Source organism: Oncorhynchus clarkii, chromosome 3, assembly GCF_045791955.1.
Source record: "Oncorhynchus clarkii lewisi isolate Uvic-CL-2024 chromosome 3, UVic_Ocla_1.0, whole genome shotgun sequence".
NCBI classification, from domain to species: Eukaryota; Metazoa; Chordata; class Actinopteri; order Salmoniformes; family Salmonidae; genus Oncorhynchus; species Oncorhynchus clarkii.
Window position 1 is genome coordinate 2,208,165 of NC_092149.1, and position 9,158 is coordinate 2,217,322.

General features: G+C 45.1%; 1 protein-coding gene across 1 annotated transcript in view; it reads left to right on the top strand.

Annotated features, from left to right (window-relative positions):
* LOC139386524 (F-actin-uncapping protein LRRC16A-like) overlaps positions 1–9,158 on the top strand; it is a 202,334-nt gene that overhangs the window by 70,061 nt on the left and 123,115 nt on the right. The window lies entirely within an intron of this gene.

Genomic DNA, 9,158 nt, shown 5'->3' on the forward strand with positions numbered 1-9,158 from the left:
TTGGTCAAAGTCCACTGGCCCTTGGTCAAAGTCCACTGGCCCTTGGTCAAAGTCCACTGGTCCTTGGTCAAAGTCTAACTTGATTATGCCATTCTTAGTGCAAATTTAGACAAAATAAAAAGACCTAGCTAGGTCTTGGTCAAAGTCCACTGGCCCTTGGTCACAGTTCAATGGCCCTTAGTCATAGTCCACTGGCCCTTAGTCACAGTCCACTGGCCCTTAGTCACAGTCCACTGGCCCTTAGTCACAGTTCACTGACCCTTGTTTTTATTTGGCCACATCACAGTGCAACACAGTAATACAGTACAGATGTACCACAGTTATCAGACGGTCTGTCAGCTGTGTGTCTATATCGGCTTACAGTGTCCCCTGTTCTGAAACGCCAACATTTTCCCTGTAGACTGTTAGTGTTACTATCCTCTCCTCTCCTCTCCTCTCCTCTCCTCTCCTCTCCTCTCTCCCCCTGGCGTTGTTAGTAGATTAGAGATGTCAATGGAACTTGACCCCGAGGAAAGCCTGCTTACCCCTAGTGACCCCTGATGATCTCTGGAACCCCTACATGTGGTCTTAGTTCACCCCTGATGATCTCTGGAACCCCTACATGTGGTCCTAGTGACCCCTGATGATCTCTGGAACCCCTACATGTGGTCATAGTGACCCCTGATGATCTCTGGAACCCCTACATGTGGTCCTAGTGACCCCTGATGATCTCTGGAACCCCTACATGTGGTCTTAGTGACCCCTGATGATCTTTGGAACCCCTACATGTGGTCTTAGTGACCCCTGATGATCTTTGGAACCCCTACATGTGGTCTTAGTGACCCCTGATGATCTCTGGAACCCCTACATGTGGTCTTAGTGACCCCTGATGATCTTTGGAACCCCTACATGTGGTCTTAGTGACCCCTGATGATCTCTGGAACCCCTACATGTGGTCTTAGTGACCCCTGATGATCTTTGGAACCCCTACATGTGGTCTTAGTGACCCCTGATGATCTCTGGAACCCCTACATGTGGTCTTAGTGACCCCTGATGATCTGTGGAACCCCTACATGTGGTCATAGTGACCCCTAATGATCTCTGGAACCCCTACCTGTGGTCCTAGTGACCCCTAATGATCTCTGGAACCCCTACATGTGGTCTTAGTGACCCCTGATGACCCCTAGAGGATCACCTCCACTGGGCCCTAGAGGATCACCTCCACTGGATCCTAGAGGATCACCTCCACTGGACCCTAGAGGATCACCTCCACTGGATCCTAGAGGATCACCTCCACTGGATCCTAGAGGATCACCTCCACTGGGCCCTAGAGGATCACCTAGTGGATCACCTCCACTGGAGCCTAGAGGATCACCTCTACTGGACCTTAGAGGATCACCTCCACTGGATCCCAGGTCACTGGGTGATAAGACAGCAGTGTATTTACCAACCCACCCTGGAGTTCTCGATTGTCCACAGAACAGATTCTTACATTGAATCCTCATTACTTTGTTATCCTTCAATAAATACAGAAACTACAGCCAGAAGTTCTGAAGTCCACAGAACGATGTTCATTGAATCCAGACTGAGGATGTCCTGCATCCTTTCATCAGTGTGTCTGACTATCACGGCCTGGACAGAGGAATGTACAGGATACTCTTATCAGTCTGTCTGACTTTCACGGCCTGCAGAGGATGCATTTTAGCAGTAGGAGAGGAGATTCTTCAGCTATAGATTAGTAGCCGTCTCTCAGGCCAGCGTAAAATCTGTTCCTCCCCTCCTACCCTCTCTCTGTAAGAGTTCAGGGGACTCTCTCTCTTTCTACACTCCTATCCTCTTTCTCTCTTTCTCCTCTCCTACCCTCTTTCTCTCTTTCTCCCTTCCTACCCTCTCTCTTTCTCCCCTCCTACCCTCTTTCTTTCCTTCTCTTTCTCCCCCATACCCTCTCTCTTTCTCCCCCCTACCCTCTCTCTCTCTTTCTCCCCTCCTACCCTCTCTCTCTCTCTTTCTCCCCTCCTACCCTCTCTCTCTCTTTCTCTCACTTTCTCCCCTTCTACCCTCTCTCTTTCTCTCTCTTTCTCCCCTCCTACCCTCTCTCTTTCTTTCTCTTTCTCCCCTCCTACCCTCTCTCTCCCTTTCTCCCCTCCTACCCTCTCTCTTTCTCCCCTCCTACCCTCTCTCTCTCTTACTCCCCTCCTAGCCTCTCTCTCTCTCTCTCCATCAGAGGTATCTCTGCTGGGGCCTCTCAGGCTGTGGTTGTTTTGATAGCGTGCTGCGCTCCAGGCAGGCTTCAGCCTGTTTATGAAAATGGTGGAATTGATCTGACCCATCGTCTGGCTTTCTATCACCCTCGTCCTGTCTAATTTCCTCTGATCAGTCTGGTCTGGTGTCCTCTGATCAGTCTGGTCGGGTGTCCTCTGATCAGTCTGGTCTGGTGTCCTCTGATCAGTCTGGTCTGGTGTCCTCTGATCAATCTGTTCTAGTGTTCTCTGATCAGTCTGGTCTGGTGTTCTCTGATCAGTCTGGTCTGGTGTTCTCTGATCAGTCTGGTCTGGTGTTCTCTGATCAGTCTGGTCTGGTTTCCTCTGATCAGTCTTGTCTGGTTTCCTCTGAACAGTCTGGTCTGGTTTCCTCTGAACAGTCTGGTCTGGTTTCCTCTGAACAGTCTGGTCTGGTTTCCTCTGATAAGTCTGGTCTGGTTTCCTCTGATAAGTCTGGTCTGGTGTTCTCTGATCAGTCTGGTCTGGTGTTCTCTGAACAGTCTGGTCTGGTTTCCTCTGATCAGTCTGGTCTGGTTTCCTCTGAACAGTCTGGTCTGGTTTCCTCTGAACAGTCTGGTCTGGTTTCCTCTGAACAGTCTGGTCTGGTTTCCTCTGAACAGTCTGGTCTGGTTTCCTCTGATCAGTCTGGTCTGGTTTCCTCTGAACAGTCTGGTCTGGTTTCCTCTGATCAGTCTGGTCTGGTTTCCTCTGATCAGTCGGATCTGGTTTCCACCTTCTGGGGCTTCCCGTTAGATAGAGGTAGAGCTGGGAGGGATTGTAGGAGTAAGTCTCTCTCTCTCCTCTCCTCTCCTCTCCTCTCCTCTCAACTCCTCTCCTCTCCTCTCCTCTCTCTCTGTATTTTCCCTCTACCTCTGTTCTTTTCCTTCTCTCTTTCTACTTAGTTTTCCTCTCCCGTAAGACTCAGTTGATGTTGGTTTAGTGTGTCTCTGTGGACAACAGCCTGCAGCAGCAGCCAGGCCTGTGTGTTTAGGTAAGGTTATGTTAGGTCTGGTGCTGTGTCCTTGGTTTAATCCCTGAGCTCTGAGCTCTGTCTACACACACATGCACGCACGCACGCACGCACACACACACACACACACACACAAGCACATATGCACACACACGCAAGCACACACACACACACACACACAAGCACATATGCACACACACGCACGCACACACACACACACACAAAACCACACACCCACCCGCACGCACGCACTTAGACACGCACGCACGCACATGCATGCCTGCACACACAAGCACACACGCACGCACACACACACACACGCTATGTATGTGAAGTCTATCATCCAACCCACCCTGAGGGTGTAACTTTAACTGTGGTCATGGCAGGGTTTTACTACAGCCCTGCACCATTCAGATGCATCATTACTGTCAACACGACACTGATTGACTTTGTGTATTTGACGTGATGATATGCAGTTAAGGTTGCAGTTTGGCAGCAGGTCTTGCATCATCTCTGTAATCTCTGCTGGGCTGAGCATGCAGTCTTAACTGTAGTTATCCCATTATCTCAGATCTACCTCTAACTGGAGTTATCCATTATCTCAGATCTACCTCTAACAGGAGTTAACCATTATCTCAGATCTACCTCTAACTGGAGTTATCCATTATCTCAGATCTACCTCTAACAGGAGTTAACCATTATCTCAGATCTACCTCTAACTGGAGTTATCCCATTATCTCAGATCTAACTCTAACTGGAGTTATCCATTATCTCAGATCTACCTCTAACTGGCGTTATCCATTATCTCAGATCTACCTCTAACTGGAGTTATCCATTATCTCAGATCTACCTCTAACTGGAGTTATACTGTCAGGACAGATATCAGAGAGACAGAATACTGTCAGGACAGATATCAGAGAGACAGACTACTGTCAGGACAGATATCAGAGAGACCGACTACTGTCAGGACAGATATCAGAGAGACAGAATACTGTCAGGACAGATATCAGAGAGACCGACTACTGTCAGGACAGATATCAGAGAGACAGAATACTGTCAGGACAGATATCAGAGAGACCGACTACTGTCAGGACAGATATCAGAGAGACAGACTACTGTCAGGACAGATATCAGAGAGACAGAATACTGTAAGAACAGATATCAGGGAGACAGACTACTGTCAGGACAGATATCAGAGAGACCGACTACTGTCAGGACAGATATCAGAGAGACAGAACACTGTCAGGACAGATATCAGAGAGACAGAATACTGTCAGGACAGATATCAGAGAGACAGACTACTGTCAGAACAGATATCAGAGAGACAGAATACTGTCAGGATAGATATCAGAGAGACAGATGGATAATAAACGAGTGACTGAATTATACAATTAGTCACGCCTCTGCTTTCTGACAGCACCTCTCAGCAGGCTGCAGCTATTGGCTGGCTCAGACATGGATTGATCTCTTCCATTCTTCACTCATTTCCTCTTCCTCACTATATCTAATCCAACACTGCTAATGGGACATTCTCTAGTGGGACGGGCCTCGATACACCTCAGTGGACATGTTTGTCAGTGTTTGTAGACTCTGTGAGGGAGAGGAGTGAACGTGACTGAGAACAAGGGATTCATAGATGCTTTTTACATTCACAGTTCACAGCTTATATTGTAGATGTGTACTTTTTTGTCTTGGATATTCAGCAAGTCTGAATAAAGACTTAGAAAATAAATTTGAGGAAGGCTAAAATAAGCATTTTCAGGTAGGCTACAGGGACTGACTCTGCTGGTTGGCCTTCTGGAATACAGTAACTATAACACAGGAGGGTCCAGCTGACTGGTAGGCCTTCTGGAATACAGTAACTATGACACAGGAGGGTCCAGCTGACTGGTAGGCCTTCTGGAATACAGTAACTATAACACAGGAGGAACCAGCTGACTGGTAGGCCTTCTGGAATACAGTAACTATGACACAGGAGGAACCAGCTGGCTGGTAGGCCTTCTGGAATACAGTAACTATAACACAGGAGGAACCAGCTGGCTGGTAGGCCTTCTGGAATACAGTAACTATGACACAGGAAGAACCAGCTGGCTGGTAGGCCTTCTGGAATACAGTAACTATGACACAGGAGGAACCAGCTGGCTGGTAGGCCTTCTGGAATACAGTAACTATGACACAGGAGGAACCAGCTGGCTGGTAGGCCTTCTGGAATACAGTAACTATGACACAGGAGGAACCAGCTGACTGGTAGGCCTTCTGGAATACAGTAACTATAACACAGGAGGGTCCAGCTGGCTGGTAGGCCTTCTGGAATACAGTAACTATGACAAAGGAGGAACCAGCTGGCTGGTAGGCCTTCTGGAATACAGTAACTATGACACAGGAGGAACCAGCTGGCTGGTAGGCCTTCTGGAATACAGTAACTATGACACAGGAGGGACCTGCTGGCTGGTAGGCCTTCTGGAATACAGTAACTATGACACAGGAAGAACCAGCTGGCTGGTAGGCCTTCTGGAATACAGTAACTATGACACAGGAGGGACCTGCTGGCTGGTAGGCCTTCTGGAATACAGTAACTATGACACAGGAGGAACCAGCTGGCTGGTAGGCCTTCTGGAATACAGTAACTATGACACAGGAGGGTCCAGCTGGCTGGTAGGCCTTCTGGAATACAGTAACTATAACACATGAGGAACCAGCTGACTGGTAGTCCTTCTGGAATACAGTAACTATGACACAGGAAGAACCAGCTGACTGGTAGGCCTTCTGGAATACAGTAACTATGACACAGGAGGAACCAGCTGGCTGGTAGGCCTTCTGGAATACAGTAACTATGACACAGGAGGAACCAGTTGGCTGGTAGGCCTTCTGGAATACAGTAACTATGACACAGGAGGAACCAGCTGGCTGGTAGGCCTTCTGGAATACAGTAACTATGACACAGGAGGGTCCAGCTGGCTGGTAGGCCTTCTGGAATACAGTAACTATAACACAGGAGGGTCCAGCTGGCTGGTAGGCCTTCTGGAATACAGTAACTATGACACAGGAGGGACCAGCTGGTTGAAATGTGTCAGTCAGCCTGAGGGTCAGACAGACAGCCTCTCTCCTCTCTCTGTCCACAACTACTGCCAAGCCTCAGGAGCACTGTCTGTCTACCTGCCTGCATCAGTCTGGCCATGCTGCCTGGTTCCTGGCTGTGTGCGCATGTGAGCGCGTGCGTGCGTGTGTGTGTGTTATACCCATTTCATATGCATATGTATATACTGTATTCTAGTCAAGGCCATCCTATTCAACTATTGCTCCACATATATGATTCTATCCACACATTCTACAGATATACTATATATTATATCAATATACTGTTCATAAGGTCTATACATCACATATATATACTATATACATATTCTAACCACATACTGTTCATTATGTCTATTCATCCCATCACATATTCTACAGATATACTATATATTATATCAATATACTGTCCATAATGTCTATACATCACATATATATACAATATACATATTCTATCCACATACTGTTCATTATGTCTATACATCCCATATATATATACTATATACATATTCTATCCACATACTGTCCATAATGTCTATACATCACATATATATATATATATATATATATATACTATATACATATTCTATCCACATACTGTCCATAATGTCTATACATCCCATATATATATATATATACTATATACATATTCTATCCACATACTGTTCATTATGTCCATTCATCCCATCACATATTCAGATTTATACTCCAGACTCCCTCTTCGCTCGTCCCAATATTTCTATATTTCTAAATTCCATTCTTTTACTTTTCAGATTTGTGTGTATTGTTGTGTGTTGTTGTGTGTTGTTGGGTATTGGTGTGTATTGTTGGGTATTGTTGTGTATTGTTGGGTATTGTTGTGTATTGTTGGGTATTGCTGTGTATTGTTGGGTATTGTTGTGTAGTGTTGGGTATTGTTGGGTATTGTTGTGTATTGTTGGGTATTGTTGTGTATTGTTGGGTATTGTTGGGTATTGTTGTGTATTGTTGTGTATTGTTGTGTATTGTTGTGTATTGTTGTGTATTGTTGGGTATTGTTGTGTATTGTTGTGTATTGTTGGGTATTGTTGTGTATTGTTGGGTATTGTTGTGTATTGTTGGGTATTGTTGGGTATTGTTGGGTATTGTTGTGTATTGTTGGGTATTGTTGTGTATTGTTGGGTATTGTTGGGCATTGTTGTGTATTGTTGGGTATTGTTGGGTATTGTTGTGTATTGTTGGGTATTGTTGTGTATTGTTGGGTATTGTTGTGTATTGTTGTGTGTTGTTGGGTATTGTTGGGTATTGTTGTGTATTGTTGTGTATTGTTGGGTATTGTTGTGTATTGTTGGGTATTGCTGTGTATTGTTGGGTATTGTTGTGTAGTGTTGGGTATTGTTGGGTATTGTTGGGTATTGTTGTGTATTGTTGTGTAGTGTTGGGTATTGTTGGGTATTGTTGTGTATTGTTGTGTATTGTTGTGTATTGTTGTGTATTGTTGTGTATTGTTGGGTATTGTTGGGTATTGTTGTGTATTGTTGTGTATTGTTGGGTATTGTTGTGTATTGTTGTGTATTGTTGGGTATTGTTGGGTATTGTTGTGTATTGTTGTGTATTGTTGTGTATTATTAGATATTTCTGCACTGCCAGGAACACAATGCGTTTCACGAGACCCTCAATAACATCTGCTAAATATGTGTATGCGCCCAATACCATTTCATTTGATTTGTGTGAGGTTTGTTTGTCTATGTGTGCCTGTGTGTATTAATTCACAGTATGGTATGTGGTATGCAGGTGTGTGTGGGTGTGTGTGTGTGTGTGTGTGTGTGTGTACATTTGTAACGTGTGCATCCGGTGTGAACCAGCTTCACTCTCCAGTCCTTTTGTGGAATGGAATGCTAGACGACATTGTGTCGTGTTGTTTGATAACTTCCTGTTTCAAAGGACCTGAGAAGGAGAAGAAGAAGTGGATGTTCATGAACTCTACATTCAGGCCCATATTCATAAAGGGTCTCAGAGTTAAGAGTGCTGATCCAGGATCAGGTACCACCGTCCATTAAAATCATATTCATTATGATCTAAAACTGATCCCAGATCAGCATGTTTTACTCTGAGATGCTTCATGATTTGATTCTATTCTGAAGCAATACTCTTAAATGATGACTCAGCACTGAGGGGTGTTTTTGAACAGAGGCAGGTTGGGAAAAGATCCCTGTCCATTCATTTTAGAACGAAGCTAGAGGGTGTGTCCCAATTGGCACCCTATTCCCTACGTAGTGCACTACTTTAAAACAGAGACCTATGGGTCTAGGGTGGCATTTGAGGTGCAGACTCAGTCACTATTCTGATCTTTCATTATCCTCCTACAGTATCATTCATCCATTATTTTCATGCAGTGTATCATTCATCCATTATCCTCCTACAGTACTGTTTATCCATTATCCTCACACAGCATGTCGTATATCCATTATCCTCCTACGGTAGTTCATTCATCCATTATCCGCATATGATACCTCACCCATCCATTATCCTCTTGCAATATACATCCATTATCCTCCTTCGATATCTCATCCATCCATTATCGTCCTAGAGTACATCATCATCCATTATCCCCCTACAGTATATCATCTATCCATTATCCTCCCAAAGTATCTCATCCATCCATTATGCTTCTACAGTACCTCATCCATCCATTATCCTCCCAAAGTATCTCGTCCATCCATTATCCTTCTACAGTATGTCATCCATCCATTATCCTCTTACAGTACCTCGTCCATACATTATCCTCTTACAGTACCTTGTCTATACATTATCCTCGTACAGTACCTCGTCCATACATTGTCCTCCTACAGTACCTCATCCGTCCATTATCCTCTTACAGTATCTCATCCATC